Source organism: Triticum dicoccoides, chromosome 6A, assembly GCF_002162155.2.
Source record: "Triticum dicoccoides isolate Atlit2015 ecotype Zavitan chromosome 6A, WEW_v2.0, whole genome shotgun sequence".
Lineage (NCBI taxonomy): Eukaryota > Viridiplantae > Streptophyta > Magnoliopsida > Poales > Poaceae > Triticum > Triticum dicoccoides.
Genome location: NC_041390.1, coordinates 15938457 through 15960244, shown reverse-complemented (window position 1 = coordinate 15960244; position 21788 = coordinate 15938457).

The following is a 21788-nucleotide window of genomic DNA, read 5'->3' as shown; positions in this document are numbered from 1 at the left end:
TGGGATGTGATGCGGTAGGTACGTGGCCGGGTGTACCGAATACCCGTTAGGTATCTCGGAAACCCTGTTCACATCGTTCGGGGCCGTATGGGAAACCTCGGCCGGACTCCCTGCGGATGGAACCTGAATAGGCGATAAACCTGGACTGGAGGCTTAGGTGATTAGGTAGGTCGTGGCCGACACCCACGTTGGGCTTCCGCTTGAAGGTTGCCGAGTACATGTCGTGTAAACGACGGTAAGTGGTGAGAGCGTGTATGAAGAAGTACCCCCTGCAGGGTTAACATGATCTATTCGAATAGCCGCGTCCGCGGTAAAGGACTACTTGGTTGCCTATACAGTTCATAGACAAGTAAATGGAAACTACTAAAAGCCTCAAGATAAGTGTGAGTGCCGAGGATGGCTCCTCCGTAGGAGGACGGAGGTGAATCCTCGGTAGTGTATTGAAGTGGTGAATAGTGGACTCGTTGTTGGGTTTCGTAGTAATTTCAAAAATTTTCCTACGCGCACACAGGATCATGTGATGCATAGCAACGAGAGGAGAGTGTTGTCTACGTACCCAACGCAGACCGACTGCGGAAGCAATGACACGACGTAGAGGAAGTAGTCGTACGTCTTCACGATCCAACCGATCAAGCACCGAAACTACGGCACCTCCGAGTTCGAGCACACGTTCAGCTCGATGACGATCCCCGGACTCCGATCCAGCAAAGTGTCGGGGAAGAGTTTCGTCAGCACGACGGCGTGGTGACGATCTTGATGAACTACAGCAGCAGGGCTTCGCCTAAACTCCGCTACAGTATTATTGAGGAATATGGTGGCAGGGGGCACCGCACACGGCTAAGGAATCGATCACGTGGATCAACTTGTGTCAACTTGTGTGTTTAGAGGTGCCCCTGCCTCCGTATATAAAGGAGGAGAGGAGGGGAGGCTGGCCGGCCAAAGAGGGAGGCGCAGGAGAGTCCTACTCCCTCTGGGAGTAGGATTCCTCCCCCCAATCCTAGTCCAACTAGGATTCCTCGGAGGGGAAGGGAGAGAGGGGGGCCGGCCACCTTCTCCTAGTCCTAATAGGACTAGGGGAGGGAAAGAGGCGCAGCCACCTTGGGCTGCCCCTTTCTCCTTTCCACTAAGGCCCATGATGGCCCATATGGCTCCCGGGGGGTTCCGGTAACCTCCCGGTAACCCGGTAAAATCCCGATTTCACCCGGAACACTTCCGATGTCCAAACATAGGCTTCCAATATATCAATCTTTACGTCTCGACCATTTCGAGACTCCTCGTCATGTCCGTGATCACATCCGGGACTCCGAACAACCTTCGGTACATCAAAATGCATAAACTCATAATATAACTGTCATCGTAACCTTAAGCGTGCGGACCCTACGGGTTCGAAAACAATGTAGACATGACCGAGACATGTCTCTGGTCAATAACCAATAGCGGGACCTGGATGCCCATATTGGCTCCTACATATTCTACGAAGATCTTTATCGGTCAGACCGCATAACAACATACGTTTGTTCCCTTTGTCATCGGTATGTTACTTGCCCGAGATTCGATCGTCGGTATCCAATACCTAGTTCAATCTCGTTAACGGCAAGTCTCTTTACTCGTTCCGTAATACATCATCTCACAACTAACATATTAGTTGTAATGCTTGCAAGGCTTATGTGATGTGTATTACCGAGAGGGCCCAGAGATACCTCTCCGACAATCGGAGTGACAAATCCTAATCTCGAAATACGCCAACCCAACATCGACCATTGGAGACACCTGTAGTACTCCTTTATAATCACCCATTTACGTTTTGACGTTTGGTAGTACCCAAAGTGTTCCTCCGGTAAACGGGAGTTGCATAATCTCATAGTCGTAGGAACATGTATAAGTCATGAAGAAAGCAATAGCAACATACTAAACGATCAGGTGCTAAGCTAATGGAATGGGTCATGTCAATCAGATCATTCTACTAATGATGTGACCTCGTTAATCAAATAACAACTCATTGTTCATGGTTAGGAAACATAACCATCTTTGATTAACGAGCTAGTCAAGTAGAGGCATACTAGTGACACTCTGTTTGTCTATGTATTCACACATGTATTATGTTTCCGGAAAATACAATTCTAGCATGAATAATAAACATTTATCATGATTATAAGGAAATAAATAATAACTTTATTATTGCCTCTAGGGCATATTTCCTTCAGTCTCCCACTTGCACTAGAGTCAATAATCTAGATTACACTGTAATGAATCTAACACCCATGGAGATTTGGTGCTGATCATGTTTTGCTCGTGGAAGAGGCTTAGTCAACGGGTCTGCAATATTCAGATCCGTATGTATCTTGCAAATCTCTATGTCTCCCACCTGGACTAGATCCCGGATGGAGTTGAAGCGTCTCTTGATGTGTTTGGTCCTTTTGTGAAATCTGGATTCCTTTGCCAAGGCAATTGCACCAGTATTGTCACAAAAGATTTTCATTGGACCCGATGCACTAGGTATGACACCTAGATCGGATATGAACTCCTTCATCCAGACTCCTTCATTTGCTGCTTCCGAAGCAGCTATGTATTCCGCTTCACATGTAGATCCCGCTACGACGCTTTGTTTAGAACTGCACCAACTGACAGCTCCACCGTTTAATGAAAACACGTATCCGGTTTGCGATTTAGAATCGTCCGGATCAGTGTCAAAGCTTGCATCAACGTAACCTTTTACGATGAGCTCTTTGTCACTTCCATATACGAGAAACATATCCTTAGTCCTTTTCAGGTATTTCAGGATGTTCTTGACCGCTGTCCAGTGATCCATTCCTGGATTACTTTGGTACCTCCCTGCTAAACTTATAGCAAGGCACACATCAGGTCTGGTACACAGCATTGCATACATGATAGAGCCTATGGCTGATGCATAGGGAACATCTTTCATATTCTCTCTATCTTCTGCAGTGGTCGGGCATTGAGTCTTACTCAATTTCACACCTTGTAACACAGGCAAGAACCCTTTCTTTGCTTGATCCATTTTGAATTTCTTCAAAATTTTGTCAAGGTATGTGCTTTGTGAAAGTCCAATTAAGCGTCTTGATCTATCTCTATAGATCTTAATGCCTAATATGTAAGCAGCTTCACCGAGGTCTTTCATTGAAAAACTTTTATTCAAGTATCCCTTTATGCTATCCAGAAATTCTATATCATTTCCAATCAGTAATATGTCATCCACATATAATATCAGAAATGCTACAGAGCTCCCACTCACTTTCTTGTAAATACAGGCTTCTCCGAAAGTCTGTATAAAACCAAATGCTTTGATCACACTATCAAAACGTTTATTCCAACTCCGAGAGGCTTGCACCAGTCCATAAATGGATCGCTGGAGCTTGCACACTTTGTTAGCTTCCTTTGGATCGATAAAACCTTCTGGTTGCATCATATACAACTCTTCTTCCAGAAATCCATTCAGGAATGCAGTTTTTGACATCCATTTGCCAAATTTCATAATCATAAAATGCGGCAATTGCTAACATGATTCGGACGGACTTAAGCATCGCTACGGGTGAGAAGGTCTCATCGTAGTCAATTCCTTGAACTTGTCGAAAACCTTTTGCGACAAGTCGAGCTTTGTAGACAGTAACATTACCATCAGCGTCAGTCTTCTTCTTAAAGATCCATTTATTCTCAATTGCTTGCCAATCATTGGGCAAGTCAACCAAAGTCCATACTTTGTTCTCATACATGGATCCCATCTCAGATTTCATGGCTTCAAGCCACTTTGCGGAATCTGGGCTCACCATCGCTTCTTCATAGTTCGTAGGTTCATCATGATCTAGTAGCATGACTTCCAGAACAGAATTTCCGTACCACTCTGGCGCGGATCTTACTCTGGTTGATCTACGTGGTTCAGTAGTATCTTGATCTGAAGTTTCATGATCATTATCATTGGCTTCCTCACTAACCGGTGTAGGTGTCACTGAAACAGTTTTCTGTGATGAACTACTCTCCAGTAAGGGAGCAGGTACAGTTACCTCGTCAAGTTCTACTTTCCTCCCACTCACTTCTTTCGAGAGAAACTCCTTCTCTAGAAATGATCCATTCTTAGCAACGAATGTTTTGCCTTCGGATCTGTGATAGAAGGTGTACCCAACAGTTTCCTTTGGGTATCCTATGAATACACATTTCTCCGATTTGGGTTCGAGCTTATCAGGTTGAAGTTTTTTCACATAAGCATCGCAGCCCCAAACTTTAAGAAACGACAACTTTGGTTTCTTGCCAAACCATAGTTCATAAGGCGTCGTCTCAACGGATTTTGATGGTGCCCTATTTAACGTGAATGCGGCCGTCTCTAAAGCATAACCCCAAAATGATAGCGGTAAATCTGTAAGAGACATCATAGATCGCACCATATCTAGTAAAGTACGATTACGACGTTCGGACACACCATTGCGCTGTGGTGTTCCGGGTGGCGTGAGTTGTGAAACTATTCCACAGTTTTTCAAATGTACACCAAACTCGTAACTCAAATATTCTCCTCCACGATCAGATCGTAGAAACTTTATTTTCTTGTTACGATGATTTTCAACTTCACTCTGAAATTCTTTGAACTTTTCAAATGTTTCAGACTTATGCTTCATCTGTGAAGGTGAGAAAATAACGATATCCGCCACGAGCCTCAATATTCATCGGACCACATACATCGGTATGTATGATTTCCAACAAATTTGTTGCTCTCTCCATAGTACCGGAGAACGGTGTTTTAGTCATCTTGCCCATGAGGCACGGTTCGCAAGTACCAAGTGATTCATAATCAAGTGGTTCCAAAAGTCCATTAGTATGGAGTTTCTTCATGCGTTTTACACCGATATGACCTAAACGACAGTGCCACAAATAAGTTGCACTTTCATTATCAACTCTGCATCTTTTGGTTTCAACATTATGAATATGTGTATTACTACTATCGAGATTTAGTAAGAATAGACCACTCTTCAAGGGTGCATGACCATAAAAGATATTACTCATATAAATAGAACAACCATTATTCTCTGATTTAAATGAATAACCGTCTCGCATTAAACAAGATCCAGATATAATGTTCATGCTCAACGCTGGCACCAAATAACAATTATTTAGGTCTAATATTAATCCCGAAGGTAGATGTAGAGGTAGCGTGCCGACCGCGATCACATCGACTTTGGAACCGTTTCCCACGCGCATCGTCACCTCGTCCTTTGCCAGTGCCCGCTTATTCTGTAGTCCCTGTTTCGAGTTGCAAATATTAGCAACAGAACCAGTATCAAATACCCAGGTACTACTGTGAGCATTGGTAAGGTACACATCAATAACATGTATATCACATATACCTTTGTTCACCTTGCCATCCTTCTTATCCGCCAAATACTTGGGGCAGTTCCGCTTCCAGTGACCAGTCTGCTTGCAGTAGAAGCACTCAGTTTCAGGCTTAGGTCTAGATTTGGGTTTCTTCTCTTGAGCAGCAACTTGCTTGCCGTTCTTTTTGAAGTTCCCCTTTTTCTTCCCTTTGCCCTTTTTCTTGAAACTAGTGGTCTTGTTAACCATCAACACTTGATGCTCCTTCTTGATTTCTACCTCCGCAGCTTTTAGCATTGCGAAGAGCTCGGGAATAGTCTTGTTCATCCCTTGCATATTATAGTTCATCACGAAGCTCTTGTAGCTTGGTGGCAGTGATTGGAGAATTCTGTCAATGACGCAATCATCTGGAAGATTAACTCCCAATTGAATCAAGTGATTATTATACCCAGACATTTTGAGTATATGCTCACTGACAGAACTGTTCTCTTTCATCTTGCAGCTATAGAACTTATTGGAGACTTCATATCTCTCAATCCGGGCATTTGCTTGAAATATTAACTTCAACTCCTGGAACATCTCATATGCTCCATGACGTTCAAAACGTCGTTGAAGTCCCGATTCTAAGCCGTAAAGCATGGCACACTGAACTATCGAGTAGTCATCAGCTTTGCTCTGCCAGACGTTCATAACATCTGGCGTTGCTCCAGCAGCAGGCCTGGCACCCAGCGGTGCTTCTAGGACGTAATTCTTCTGTGCAGCAATGAGGATAATCCTCAAGTTACGGACCCAGTCCGTGTAATTGCTACCATCATCTTTCAACTTTGCTTTCTTAAGGAACGCATTAAAATTTAACGGAACAACAGCACGAGCCATCTATCTACAATCAACATAAACAAGCAAGATACTATCAGGGACTAAGTTCATGATAAATTTTAAGTTCAATTAATCATATTATTAAAGAACTCCCACTTAGATAGACATCCCTCTAATCCTCTAAGTGATCACGTGATCCAAATCAACTAAACCATGTCCGATCATCACGTGAGATGGAGTAGTTTCATCGGTGAACATCATTATGTTGATCATATCTACTATATGATTCACGCTCGACCTTTCGGTCTCCGTGTTCCGAGGCCATATCTGCATATGCTAGGCTCGTCAAGTTTAACCTGAGTATTCTGCGTGCGCAACTGTTTTGCACCCGTTGTATTTGAACGTAGAGCCTATCACACCCGATCATCACGTGGTGTCTCAGCACGAAGAACTTTTGCAACGGTGCATACTCAGGGAGAACACTTCTTGATAATTTAGTGAGAGATCATCTTATAATGCTACCGTCAATCAAAGCAAGATAAGATGCATAAAAGGATAAACATCACATGCAATCAATATAAGTGATATGATATGGCCATCATCATCTTGTGCTTGTGATCTCCATCTCCAAAGCACCGTCATGATCACCATCGTCACCGGCGCGACACCTTGATCTCCATCGTAGCATCGTTGTCGTCTCGCCAATCTTATGCTTCCACGACTATCACTACCGTTTAGTAATAAAGTAAAGCATTACATCGCGATTGCATTGCATACAATAAAGCGACAACCATATGGCTCCTGCCAGTTGCCGATAACTTGATTACAAAACATGATCATCTCATACAATAAAATTCAGCATCATGCCTTGACCATATCACATCACAACATGCCCTGCAAAAACAAGTTAGACGTCCTCTACTTTGTTGTTGCATGTTTTACGTGACTGCTACGGGCTTAAGTAAGAACCAATCTCACCTACGCATCAAAACCACAACGATAGTTTGTCAAATAGACTCCGTTTTAACCTTCGCAAGGACCGGGCGTAGCCATACTTGGTTCAACTAAAGTTGGAGAGGCAGTCGCCCGCAAGCCATCTCTGTGCAAAGCACGTCGAGGGAACCGGTCTCGCGTAAGCGTACGCGTAAGGTTGGTCCGGGTCGTCTCGTCCAACAATACCGCTGAACCAAAATATGACATGCTGGTAGGCAGTATGACTTGTATCGTCCACAACTCACTTGTGTTCTACTCGTGCATATAACATCAACATCATTAACCTAGGCTCGGATGCCACTGTTGGGTTTCGTAGTAATTTCAAAAATTTTCCTACGCGCACACAGGATCATGTGATGCATAGCAACGAGAGGAGAGTGTTGTCTACGTACCCAACGCAGACCGACTGCGGAAGCAATGACACGACGTAGAGGAAGTAGTCGTACGTCTTCACGATCCAACCGATCAAGCACCGAAACTACGGCACCTCCGAGTTCGAGCACACGTTCAGCTCGATGATGATCCCCGGACTCCGATCCAGCAAAGTGTCGGGGAAGAGTTTCGTCAGCACGATGGCGTGGTGATGATCTTGATGAACTACAGCAGCAGGGCTTCGCCTAAACTCCGCTACAGTATTATCGAGGAATATGGTGGCAGGGGGCACCGCACACGGCTAAGGAATCGATCACGTGGATCAACTTGTGTCAACTTGTGTGTTTAGAGGTGCCCCTGCCTCCGTATATAAAGGAGGAGAGGAGGGGAGGCTGGCCGGCCAAAGAGGGAGGCGCAGGAGAGTCCTACTCCCTCTGGGAGTAGGATTCCTCCCCCCAATCCTAGTCCAACTAGGATTCCTCGGAGGGGAAGGGAGAGAGGGGGGCCGGCCACCTTCTCCTAGTCCTAATAGGACTAGGGGAGGGAAAGAGGCGCAGCCACCTTGGGCTGCCCCTTTCTCCTTTCCACTAAGGCCCATGATGGCCCATATGGCTCCCGGGGGGTTCCGGTAACCTCCCGGTAACCCGGTAAAATCCCGATTTCACCCGGAACACTTCCGATGTCCAAACATAGGCTTCCAATATATCAATCTTTACGTCTCGACCATTTCGAGACTCCTCGTCATGTCCGTGATCACATCCGGGACTCCGAACAACCTTCGGTACATCAAAATGCATAAACTCATAATATAACTGTCATCGTAACCTTAAGCGTGCGGACCCTACGGGTTCGAGAACAATGTAGACATGACCGAGACATGTCTCTGGTCAATAAACAATAGCGGGACCTGGATGCCCATATTGGCTCCTACATATTCTACGAAGATCTTTATCGGTCAGACCGCATAACAACATACGTTGTTCCCTTTGTCATCGGTATGTTACTTGCCCGAGATTCGATCGTCGGTATCCAATACCTAGTTCAATCTCGTTAACGGCAAGTCTCTTTACTCGTTCCATAATACATCATCTCACAACTAACATATTAGTTGTAATGCTTGCAAGGCTTATGTGATGTGTATTACCGAGAGGGCCCAGAGATACCTCTCCGACAATCGGAGTGACAAATCCTAATCTCGAAATACGCCAACCCAACATCGACCATTGGAGACACCTGTAGTACTCCTTTATAATCACCCATTTACTTTGTGACGTTTGGTAGTACCCAAAGTGTTCCTCCGGTAAACGGGAGTTGCATAATCTCATAGTCGTAGGAACATGTATAAGTCATGAAGAAAGCAATAGCAACATACTAAACGATCAGGTGCTAAGCTAATGGAATGGGTCATGTCAATCAGATCATTCTACTAATGATGTGACCTCGTTAATCAAATAACAACTCATTGTTCATGGTTAGGAAACATAACCATCTTTGATTAACGAGCTAGTCAAGTAGAGGCATACTAGTGACACTCTGTTTGTCTATGTATTCACACATGTATTATGTTTCCGGAAAATACAATTCTAGCATGAATAATAAACATTTATCATGATTATAAGGAAATAAATAATAACTTTATTATTGCCTCTAGGGCATATTTCCTTCAATAGCCTCTTCTCGGCGGAGTCCGGGAAGTGGAAACGGTGTTGGAGTAATGCTTGCGCAGGTTGCTCTCTAGTTTCTCGCTCGCGCTTTGCCTCCTCTTCCCGCTCTCTTTTGCGAACAGGAAAGACACCATATTTGCTAGTCGCTTGCTGCAGCTCCACATATTTACCTTGCCTTACCTATAAGCTTAAATAGTCTTGATCGCGAGGGTGCGAGATTGCTGAGTCCCTGTGGCTCACAGATTACTATTACACCAGATGCAGGGCCTGATGATTCTGCTCCAGGTGACGCGCTCGAGCTCAAGTGGGAGTTCGACGAGGACTCTCAACGATACTATGTTTCTTTTCCTGATGATCAGTAGTTGTGCCCAGTTGGGGGTGATCGGGACTGTGTCGCATGTTGGGTTCTCTTTTATTTCGGCGCCGTAGTCGGGCCATGAGTGTTTGGATGATGTAATATTATTTATGTACTTGATTGACGTGGCGAGTGTAAGCCAACTATGTTATCTCCCCTTTTATTATCTATATTACATGGGATGTTGTGAAGATTGCCTAACTTGCGACATATGCCTTCAATGCGATTATGCCTCTAAGTCGTGCCTCGACACGTGGGAGATATAGTCGCATCGAGGGTGTTACAAGAGGGATAGATGATGTCACGACGATGACATCTCAACTACGCAAAGGGATTAAAGAGTTTTATTTTTACACTCGAACGTAGGGATTGAAGAGTTCAGGGCTATATGGGGAATTTCCAACAATCTAGACCAAACCTTTTAAAAAAGATCAAGACCAAACATCTTTAATTCTTTATCATGCACCGCTGCGGCCCATACTTAAATCACACACATAAAGCTTCAACAAAAGGCAAATTGCAATTAATTTGGTAGATTTATTTGTCCTACGGATCTTAGTTTACCAAAACTGTTCTTAGAAGAAGATGAAGAATTTGTTGGCATCGTGCCGAGCGGATCGCAAGATACTTGCTATAGCATTTTGATCGTGCAGATTCGTGGAGACATTTTGGGAAACAGATCAAAATAAGTTTGAAAAGGAAGGGGAAACAAAATTGGATAATGAGAAGCGCTATGCGTGGGCCGGTGGTTAATAAGAAAAATCCACCGCCTCTCCGGCCATTGGATGGACACGCTAATGGCCATCCGATCTATCCACATGAACAACCACCCTTAGCAAATGTTGCAAAAGGCCCTCTGCAATAAGGGTGGTGTTGCCGATTTTTTTTCAACAAATGTCTTGTTGCAATTTTTTTTCTCCGTCACCTTTTTGCAACAGAGATCATGTTGCAATTTTTTTTTGCAACAAAGGTCATGTTGCAGAATTTTTTTTGTAATAGAGGTCTTCTTGCAATTTTATTCTTCTTCACCTTTTTGCAACGGGGGCCGTGTTGCAGAATTTTTTGCAACAAAGGGCCAGTTGCAGAAATATTTTCTTAGACGCGGCACTCATCAATGGTTCACACGTTTGCAAAATATAGAGAAAAAACAAGTGGATGGGAGAGATCATCAAGAGATAAGGTTGGGAAAGGGAGAGATTGATGGACCCCACATGGGACACGTGTTGTTCACAGGAGACGGATGATGTGTTTGAGTTTTTCACCGGCTAAACCTAAGCTTTTAATAATCAATAGTAAAAGATTATAGTGGCTGGCTACCACTAGTCGCCAACAAAATGCTTTCCTATGATTACGAGTTTTTGTACAAGGCTAATGCTCATCCATTAATTAATTTTTTAATTATAATTTGTATTATAGTTTGCCACAAGAATGTTGATGAGAATGACACAACCTTGTTACAATCCCCCCTTCTAGCCAAGCGACCAAGAATTTTTAAACATGGAAGTACATTTGTCCAGCTGTACGCACATAATTACACGTAATTAGCAGTTTTACATTAGACAATGTAGCATTTAGAGATCCGTTACCCTTTATCAGAGATGTGTTGATGTTGTCCATATATTCTACTATGTCCAAATTTGAATATTACACATATTGAAATATGTGGTTCAAGCGCATCTAATAAAAATAGATATATGTAAGGATCTCTTATATGATGTTCAACAAAATATTTCTGGAAACTGTGTTGTTCTTTAAATTCTTAATCTGTTAAGATTGTTTGTTTAATTTCTACTTATTTGTCATATTGTTCCTTAGTTTCTTATCTCACTTGAATAAGGTGTGTTATTTATTTAGCAATTGGATTTCCTTACCCAACTAATTTGAAGGATATGTCAAGTGTTAAGCATTTTAAGTATTTTACTTTCTTATCATTTTTCGTAAATTGAGCTTATACAAGGGAAATAATCATTTACGATTAACAAAAACATCACATAATAACGCTACGTGCTTTTGTGGCCGCCGATGTACCTGTAGATGCACTCAAGAATACTATGTGGCTGCACAAGCTCTTTGTGTGCGTCGTGTTTGGACTCCCGGGCGCCGACCCAGACATTGAATGACCAGGTGCAAGGTGTCCAGAGCACTATCAGTGGGCCGCGGTCCCATGATTGTGGCGGCCTTGGTCAGCCGCGGCGGGTGGTTGTCCGGTGAGGTCTCCACCACCATGATGGTCTTATGCACGACGCAGTACACACGGCCTGCGAACGACAGGATCGGGCCACGGATCCCGTCTTCTTCGCAGCGCAGCCTCGTCCAGTGGTCATCGCCGAGCCTCGCGACGGCCAGCTGCTGGTGCTCCCCGAAGTTGACCACGACCGTCGAGTCGTGCGTGATCCCCACGCCGTACGAGCGCCTCCTCCTTGGCGCTTGATCTTGTGAACAAACTGTCCGGCTTGTAGCCGGAGAGCAGCGCGGTCACCGGCGGGAGGTTGGTGCGGGAGCCGGTGAGCGGGTTCAGCAGGCAGATGGCGTGGGTCTCGTCATCGTTCAGCAGGAGGAGGAGGCCCTCGGGCGTGGGCGCGAGCACGACGCGGCCGTCCAGCTCCGGGAGCTCCGTCCGGACGCACTCCCCGGTGGAGACGTTCAGGAAGCGGCTGTGGCGGGGGCGGACGCCGCCGACGCTGTCTTCGAGCATGATCCATCCTCGAGGGTGGAATCTGCTGTCCAGGGCGCCGCCGCGCGCGTCGGCACGGGGATCCTCGGTGCACCGGCGCCACGCGCTGCACACTGCGCGGAGGCGTATGTAGTCGGCGAGGTTGGCGGAGAGCACGCGCTCGGCGAACAGCCCGGCCGGCCCGCACGACAGGCTCCCCCAGTCCCTCCCGCGGAGGGCACGTACGTCTGAGACTCCGAGTTAGAGGTACAGATGAGCAACTGGAGGCGGATCGCGATCTTACCAGTCAGAGTCGGCGGTGGTGGCAACGACGCGAGAGTCCTTCGCCCGGCGGCGACGCCGACGCCTTTTGGCCGGTGGGATGCTAGATGACGTCGGTGCCATGTCCGGCTAGATCGGTGAATCTGGCCTGCTGCGGAATTGTGATCGAGAATCTCAACCTGCAAGATTAATTTTGTGGCGAACAGCAAGGAGATAGATGATGTCACGACGATGGCATCTGACCTACGCAAAGGGGTTGAAGAGTTTTTTTTACACTCAAACAAAGAGATTGAAGAGTTCAGGGCTCTATATCGAAGGGGAAATTCAAAAAATCTAGACCAAACCTTCTAAAAAGTTAGAGACCAAACATCTTTATAATGCACGGCTGCTTTGAGATTCGTGGTAATTTCTTTAGTTTCAGGCAAAATTTGTCATGTTAGTGTTACGTAATGTTTTATTGTCTTCTTCCCAAAGCTTATCATAAGGTTGACTTGTTGGCTAGTACGTCGGAGGACTCACGGACTACTGTGTGGCAGTCCGCCCTTCCCGTTTTCTTGCTTGATACTTTGTCAAACGATGTAGCCCTGTTTACACATGAAATATAAACCGCGATGATGGCATTTCCCTAAAAAAAAAAGACGCATCATAAGGTTTCATCGTGTGCTTGTTTCTTTCAATGAAGTTGGCGTGATGTGTTTCCCTCGAAACAAATGAGTGTACTTGTTTCTAACTGAATAAACTAGTACTCCCTCCGGAAACTAATATAAGAGCGTTTAGAATACTAAAATAGTGATATAAACGCTCTTATATTAGTTTACAGAGGGAGTACACAACAGGACACATTATAACATTTTGATAAATGTTGAAACAAGGAAAAAAATAATGTAATTCTGAAACAAGACAAAATTTGCCAAACACATAAAATATAGTAAGAATCTTAAAGCAACAATGGACGGCACAATATAATACCGTTCATCAACATATCTTCAACCGCGAAAAAAAAGATGGGCAATGGGCACAAATGGGAGCACACATAGGTTAGCGCCGGCGTGCAACTCCAGGAGTAACAGCCACCGGCCGGCTCACAACACTGCTCACTGCAGTCGTAGCACCCTGCCGCATACAACTAAGATCTTATACAATGTAAGATGCTCCGGGAGGCGTGCGTAGAAAAATAAACTGAGTTTTTCTTAAGCATCAATGTCTATCTCTACAGAAAGGATGCTTAATTAAGCCTTTACACTATAAATAAGCATCTAAAATCTAGACCAAACAAAGAGATTGAAGAGTTTTTTTTACACTCAAACAAAGAGATTGAAGAGTTCAGGGCTCTATATCGAAGGGGAATTTCCAAAAATCTAGACCAAACCTTCTAAAAAATCGAGACCAAACATCTTTATCATGCACCGCTGCTTTGAGAATCTTGGTAATTTCTTTAGTTTCAGGCAAATTTGTCATGTTATTGTTAAGTAGTGTTTCATTGTCTTCTTCCCAAAGTGTATCATAATGTTTCATCTGTGTGCTTGTTTCTTTAAATGAAGTTGTCATCATGTGTTTCCCCATTTATTGAGGGTCAAGCTTGGTGTGTGGTGAAACCACTCATCAAGAAATATCTTCATACCTGTTGAAAAAGAATCAAAGGACCATGGTTATGTTGGTACTAAAACTAAAATTGTTGTATGCATCCTTAGTTGGTGTAGAGGCTGGGAAGTGGAAATCTTTCCCATTTTCGGACCCCTCCCGACCCCCTCAGCACCGCCAGCAGCGCCAGGGGGATCAGATCCCAGCGCCACCAGCCCCCACCCCACAGCGAAAGATCTTGCTGCCGCTGCCATTCGCGTTGGCCGCGGTGGTGGCGGCGCCCGGTGCCAAGGCGCTAAGGCAAGAGGAGGCGGCTGGGGCACCTTAGGCTGGGGGCTTTGCACCGCGGCCAGGGCGGCTCCTTCGTCGTGCAGCGACAACCGATGACCCCATGGTTGGTGCTGCTGGCGATTGTGGGCATGGCGGCAGCCGCGGATCGATCCCACCCAGATCCATCATCGGTTCTTCACGTGGATGGTCAGCAGCGCAATGAGGGCTCCAATGAGGGGATGGAGGATATCCGCCAAAGTATCGGCGGCAGCATACGTCTTCATGCCGAAGCTCCGTGCAGTTCCAGCCAGCCGCGAGATCGGGACATCGCGGCCTCCAGTGAAAACCACGCTTGACTGTGGTCTTGGCGGGCGATGGCGGCGTCTTTGAAGTCCTTTCCTTCAAGAGGCATCGTTGTTGCAGGTCACATCAACTCGACCGGGATGTTCCGGGGGAAACCCTAGATCTTGGTCTACCGGATTGGACGATGACGACACCTTCGGTGTAGTTCTCTCTCCTAGGGGCATTGTTTTGGAGCAAGTGATGGTTGCATGGGACAAGAGGAGGACCGGTGTTACATCTACTGCAAGGCCGATGGCTGATCCCGGCGGCATGGCACTGCAGAGTTTTGGCGATAGGTGCGTGTGGATGGATACATGCAGGATGGTGGAGTTTTCTAGTGCCGTGGTGGCGTCGGCGGCAGGCCTGGCAAGATCGGTGCGTTAGTACCTGCTTTTGAGATGGATCGATGGAAGACGGCAACAACAGCCTTTGAGAGTGCGTCGAACCGGTGTGTGACCCAGTCCTGACATAGTGGCTTGGTTGGGGCATCCAGTTTTAAATGTTAGGCTTTGATGCGATGTCTATTTGGTATTCGGCTCGGACATTCGTCACCCCTTCATCAAGGAGATAGGAGTAGCGACAGGTGTTGCAAAGATGGTGTCTTCGGGCTTACTGATGTCTTACTTTGTAAGGTCTTTGTGAATAATTAATAAAATGGTTGCATGCATCGCCCATATGTAGAGGCCGGGGGTATATCATCCTTTTTTAGAAAAAATAACTGTGTTTCCCTCGAAACAAATGAGTGTACTTGTTACTAAAGTATACTAAATCTGCATCAAATAATATGGACCATAGGGAGTACTACACAACAACACACGGCGAAACATTTTGATAAACGTTGAAACATGAAAATGGTTAATGTAATTTTGATTCAAGACAAAATTTGCCAAACACATAAAATATAGTATGGATCTTAAAGCAACAATGGATGGCACAATATAATATGGTGCACCAAAATATCTTCGACCGCCAAAAAAGAAGGGCTAACGCTCGGGTGTCAACAGGCAGATGGGAGCACACATAGGTTAGCGCCGGCATGCAACTCCAGGGAGCAATAGTCACTGGGGGCTCACAACACCGCTCACTGCAGTCGTAGAACCCGCCCGCGTTGAACATTGAAGCCTTGCGGGTGCTTCGGGAGGTGCGCTTAGTAGCATAAATTGAGTTTTCTTAAGCATCAGTGCTCATCTCTACAAAAAGGATGACTAATTAAGTGTCTACCCTCAACAAATAAGCATCGGTGCTTAAAGAAAACCCGGTTTATTTCTTCAAGCACCTCCCGTAAGCATCTTGCATTGTAAAGCCTAATGGGCCTCGCAACAACATTTCCGCCCTGCTCGCCAACTTGCAGCATTCGTGGCACCACTTGCATTAGTGCGCCGGTCCTTTGAAGAATCGGCATTGGACCTACACAAGGGTGGACGGGAGCCAGACTCGACTCGAGCCTGCCGAATGGTTGTCTTTGTTAGGAGTCCTGAAGATTGGTTCCATAGTTTCCTTATTTGGCTCGATTGGCGAAATCTCGAAGCAAGAAGAGTCAAGTGGTAACATGTTTGGGTCGCACATAGCTTCTGTTCAATACTTGGAGCCGTCTCGAGTAAACCTGCAGCTGGAAAGTCAACTGCAACATTGATGGACACATCATACGGGCCTAGCCTGGCGGGGACTACCGATGGTGGCGAGGGAAGGGAGGATTTGGTGGCTAGGATTTGGCTGTGTGGGGAAAGGGGACGGGGTTGTGTGCATCACAATGATGCAGAGGCTACGGTTAATCCTGTATTCAAAAGAAGTATTCAAATAATCAAGGCAACGCAAGAATAAAAGTTGCTTTCAGCTAAAAACACAAAGTTCAAAAGAAATCAGGCACATAAAAAAGATGGTATATCACAGCTTTATACGAAAAAGATGAAACCTGGTGGTTTTCTGAGAAATTCGACCTCAGCTTCGTTGCCTATTTTCTCCTAAGTACTCCAATTACACAAACTTTACTTGTATATATAGTAACACACGATGGACGCTTATTACACTTCAATGAACAATGCCACTGAACCAAACAATACTACTAGTAGTACTCTCTCCGTTCATTTTTATAAGACGTTTCAGACAACTTACATTAATTAAACTATTTTGGCTGATGTTTGAATTGTCTACAAAGTCTTATAGAAGGCATGGCCCGGCCACGGAGACGTCGCACCGGACGATCAGGCAGTCATCTTTGAGATGCTTCTCCCTGACGGCCAGGCAGTCGTCCTTGATGAGGGCGCCTCTTGAGATCAAGGCGCGGCCGTCGTGGTTCCCCGCTTCCAGATCCTCGTGGCTGATGAACTCGTCCCAGCCCAAAGTGTCGCGGGCCTTGGAAAACAGGTGCGCTTCACTGGTTCTGCTGTACGTGGGATTCCCGGGTCGTCCGTCCGGCAGTATACTCATCTTGATCATTGCTGTGGTGTCCCCGTCGGCGCGATAGCTGCCGTACTCGAGGAAGATGGAGAGGTGGCCCGCGTGCTTCTTGCGGGAGCCGTTTGGATAGCACAGGATACGCCAGAGCCGGTCGCCGACGACGAAATCGTTGGATCTTATCTCCTGCCCGGTGGCCATCATCTTCTTGACTTGCGTGTACCTTTCGATCCGGAAATTGTGGTGGCCGGTCGCCCACGGGACGACGGTTGAAGTGGAGAGCTGCCGCCGGCCGGCGCCGCGCATGGCGGACATGACGGCGGCGGAAGTGGAGAGTTGGCGGCCGGCGCCGCGCAGGGCGGACAAGACCGGGAGCAACGCCATTGATGAGACGACCAACGGGGCTTGCTTGCAGCAGACGCAATGTGCGGCAAAAAGCAGGAGCCACGAGCAGATAGATATGAACAGAGATCTCAGATGTAGCAACGTGTTAGCTCTGGAGAATTGATACTACTTTTTTTTTAGGGGAGAATTGATACTACTATAGGCAGTCCCGATTTGCAACGCCGACACGTTAAAACAACGCGCAGATTTTTCATCCGTCCGTATTCTGCTTCTACGTTGCTCTAGATAGAAATCCGTATTCCTTTTTTTTTGCAGGGAAAAGAAAAGAAAAGAAAAAAACAATGACAATTGGTCTATCCCAGTAACCCTAATCGAAAAGGAAACAATCGGCCGGCTGTCATTCGATCTCATGTATGGAGCCGTCCGATTGTATCGATGCCCATCGTAGCCGGCGAGGTGTTGTGGTGGCGGCGGTGCGAGGTTACTTGGACGGTGCTACTCAATTCCTTCGAGGTGTGGAGATGTGCGATGATCCGATGAAAATCTTGCATGGTTTTTTGCTGGGCCGGCGGCGATGGCATCCGTGGGTGTCGTTCCCCTCCCTGGTGTTCGTCGTGGTCCCATTTTGATTCTCGGCGGCACTACGTGCGGCCGACGCCGGTGTGTCAAAGATGATTTCTTCCTCGAAGCGGATCAGGTCCTGCCATTCACTTGCCATCTCCTCTTAGGCATTCAGTGTGGATGGTGCGTTGACAAGCGAGGTTTAGTGGGAGCTGGAGATCTTCGGGGATGCTCGGCGTTGGTCGAGACACAGTGTTGTTTACAGTTGGGGCAGGCGATTTTACGTTGTAGTATTGTTTTGCCGTTGGTGGTTGTATTTGGTCTTACATGGGTGTGGTCTTGTGCAACGCTGGTTGTTCGGAATGAGTAGCCGTGTTTTCTGTATTTATATTTCTGCCTTCTATAAAGATATGATACGTCTAGACGTACATGGAAAAAAAAAGAAGTGATTAAACTATATTGTATTGTAAATTTAAAATACATGAGTAGAAGAATCGGCGAGTTTTGTGGCCGCCGATGTACCTGTAGATGCACTCAAGAATACTATGCCCAGCAGCTTGTTGGCTCCCTGTTGCCAGTCATCATGTGTGACAACTGCCCATGACAGATGGTACCGAGTTTCGACCACGCCACAACATTCTGGATGGGTGTTCTTCAAGTGCAAAAATTATGGGTTGAGTGCTTGTTTGTCGGGTTGCTCACCAGATTCATCGCAATTTGTAGTTTGTTGTTTGCTCAAAACTGTGTAGGATGGATACAAAATGGTATTGGAAAGAAGAGTAAATTGATCTATTAATAGAGAGAAATTTGATAGGTGTTTGTGCACTCCTTGTTAGAGTAGAGAATAGAGATGAGATTAGAGGCGACCAAATGTCAAAATATGCTTTGGTCGTCATAGTTCAGAGCTACCATTCAGATTAGTGATCTTTAGATATCAACTATATGTTTATATTTTCATGCGAGGGCCTTAGAAGCATTTTTGGCTCATGCTTTCGCTATCATATATTTTTTTCTAAATATTCTAGACCTCCAGTTCGGTCCATGATTTTGCATTTCCTTCGTTATAACTTTTGCAAACAGGTTAATTTTACAAAGAAGAACCATAAGTCTAAGAAATATGGAGGGATGGTCACATGGAAGATGAGCTTTAAGTATATATATCTTACCAAACTAACTGTAAATATGAGTAGCTCTTTTTGTCCAAAAATGTATAATTAGCTCGACGTTTCTGCAGGCATATTGATAGAAAAAATACCATAGTTTTTGCTATTACATTGAGTTTTGCATCGCTAAATTCAGGTATTTGCTAGAGATGCTCTACATCTTCATAAGTTATGGATATTTATTTAGCTGATGCACTGTCGATGGCACATTGTGCTTCATAAAACCAGGTTGCGAGTGCAACATAATGCACAATTCATCAGCTTGGATCCTAACCTACATATTGTTACCACTTCTTCTGAGCTCTGGTTATTGTTTCCTCTTACCTTTGTGTTGTCTTGCTTCACCCATGAGCATATATATTGTACCTTAGTTTGACCATGGAGCCACTCGAACTCTGATTGTATCTCATGATTCTTGAATTTGACGTCCTATTATGCACACTAAAATTACACTTCCGCTTCGGTAGACCCCCTTCAACACAAGGACGGCTAAGATTGTCCCATACCCCTTCATAACGGAGGGCACGATGGGCAAAAATAAAAAAAGAGGCCGCCCGCCTGCTGTCCCGCTCGTAATGTATACGTATACGTGTACGTTTTTGTTTTTTTCAGCCGGGTCGTCCCGCCAGCGCGCCCACCCCCGCACGCCCACGTCCGGTAATTACGCGCGGACAGGCGCATGCATGCATGAATGGCGCGGTTACGGGCCCCGCTACCGAATGCAGCGCTGCGGCCTGCCCCCGCTTCCGGCTCGGCCTGCGGCGCCCGCTTCCGCCTCGCTTCGGCCGCCCCCGCTTCCACCTCGCTTCGGCCGCCCCCGCTTCCCCCTCGGCCTGGCGGCGCCCGCTTCCGCCTCGGCCTGCGCCGCCCGCTGCCGCCTCGCCTCGCGTTGGCCGCCCCCGCTGAGGTGCTGCCGCCTGCCCTCCGCCCCCGCTGCCACCTCGCCTGCCCCCGACCCGCGCCCGATGAGTCTCTCCCTCCCATAAATCCGCCCCCGACCCGCGCGCTAGCCTCACATAAACCGCCCCGGCTCCGCATCTCCTCTTAGAGACCGTCCCTGATCCCGCTTTCTCCGATCGATCTCCGACGCGGCGGCTCTCTCCGGCGCGATGCCTCGTGGACGCGGATCCTTCGGCCGGCGTTGGTTCGGCTGGGGAGGCGGCAGTGGAGACGCAAGGAGCAATCGTCGGGCGGTTGGCGACGGTGGACGCGGCGGCAGCGGTGGTGGACGCGTCGGCAGTGGTGGTCGACGCGGTGCCACGCCGGGCGATCTATGGCCCTCTAGCCTCACCGGGCCGCAGACCGTGGATATCTACCGGCACGGCATCCCCGTGTCGCCGTCGTGTCGCCTAGCACACGGCTGGCACGTGACGAGCGAAGGCTATGCCACGCTTGGGCCGGCACAACCCGGTCCGTGGAACCCCGAAGGTCGCCTCAACTTTTGGCAAGGCCACGACTTCGACACCGTCGTCAGCTTCTACAAGTCTCGGGGCATCCGCGCGGACGCTCCAAACGCGCCCCTCACGCCACCCGCCGCCCCAGTTGTGCAGGCCCGTGCCGGTCGGCGCGCTCGCGCAGGCGCTCCGGCCGCTCCCGCCGCTCCAGCGGCCGCCCCTGAGTTTCACATCCCGCCGGAACTGGCGGCGATGCAAGAGGAGGGCGACCCGTTGGAGTCGCCGGGTTTGATCCGCGCGATCCGGAACTCCACGTCGGAGACCGGTTGGATGCCGCCGGAGGATGTTGTTGACCCAACGGACCCGGCAGACGAGCCGGGATACTGGCAGGCGGTCAGGGAGTCGACCGATACACTAGCGCAGCAGTCATCTACCGTGGAAGAATTTTTCGGATACTTGGGCAGTTCTGATGACTCAGACGGCGGTGAAGACGGCGGTGAAGACGGCGGGCAGACGGTAGTGGTTGATCTTGTGAGTAGCGAGGAGGAGTAGTTAGATTTGTTTTAGTGTTAATCTTTTTTCATGTAAAATTTCGTTTGAATGTAAAATATCCTAAATATGAACGAAATTATGTTGCTTTAACGAGTAATGGAATGGTTGCATAATGTATCAGTTATTGATATTGTTTTTATTTCCATTGATATTGTAAAAAGGTGAAGTAAACACATAAAATTCCGGCAAAAAAATTAAGCAACATAAAAAAACACCGAACCACCGATGCTGAGCCGGCATGAGACAATAACACGGACGGGTGCGTTTTTTCACCACGTTGGTCAACCCAGGTAGTATAACACATACAATGGCATCATCATCATGAAACGACAGCAAACAAAATAAACAGAATTTTGAAACTGCAGACTATTGCACCAAAGTTCATTGCTCGTTGCACTAGGGGTACGTGGGTGCTGTCGAGCGTGATGCCAACGTGTGGGAAAAGTTTCGTGCCATTTGGAGGAGTCAAAGAAAAAAAGTAGTCGGGAACCCCCCTCCGGTAGACCGAAAAGAAGCTCGTTGCACTAGGGGTACGTGATCGCATGCATGCAATTGCACCAAAATGGGCGGACATGCGGGCACGGCCTACGTAGGGCCCCACGCAAGGTTGGAACGAAAATGGACACAAAACAAACATTGCGTCACGTCCGGCCAGTGTTTTACGGTATTTTCACGGGGAAAATCCTAGGAAATGCATCGAGCGTCGGAAAAATATGCAAACTGGCGTGGGTGCTG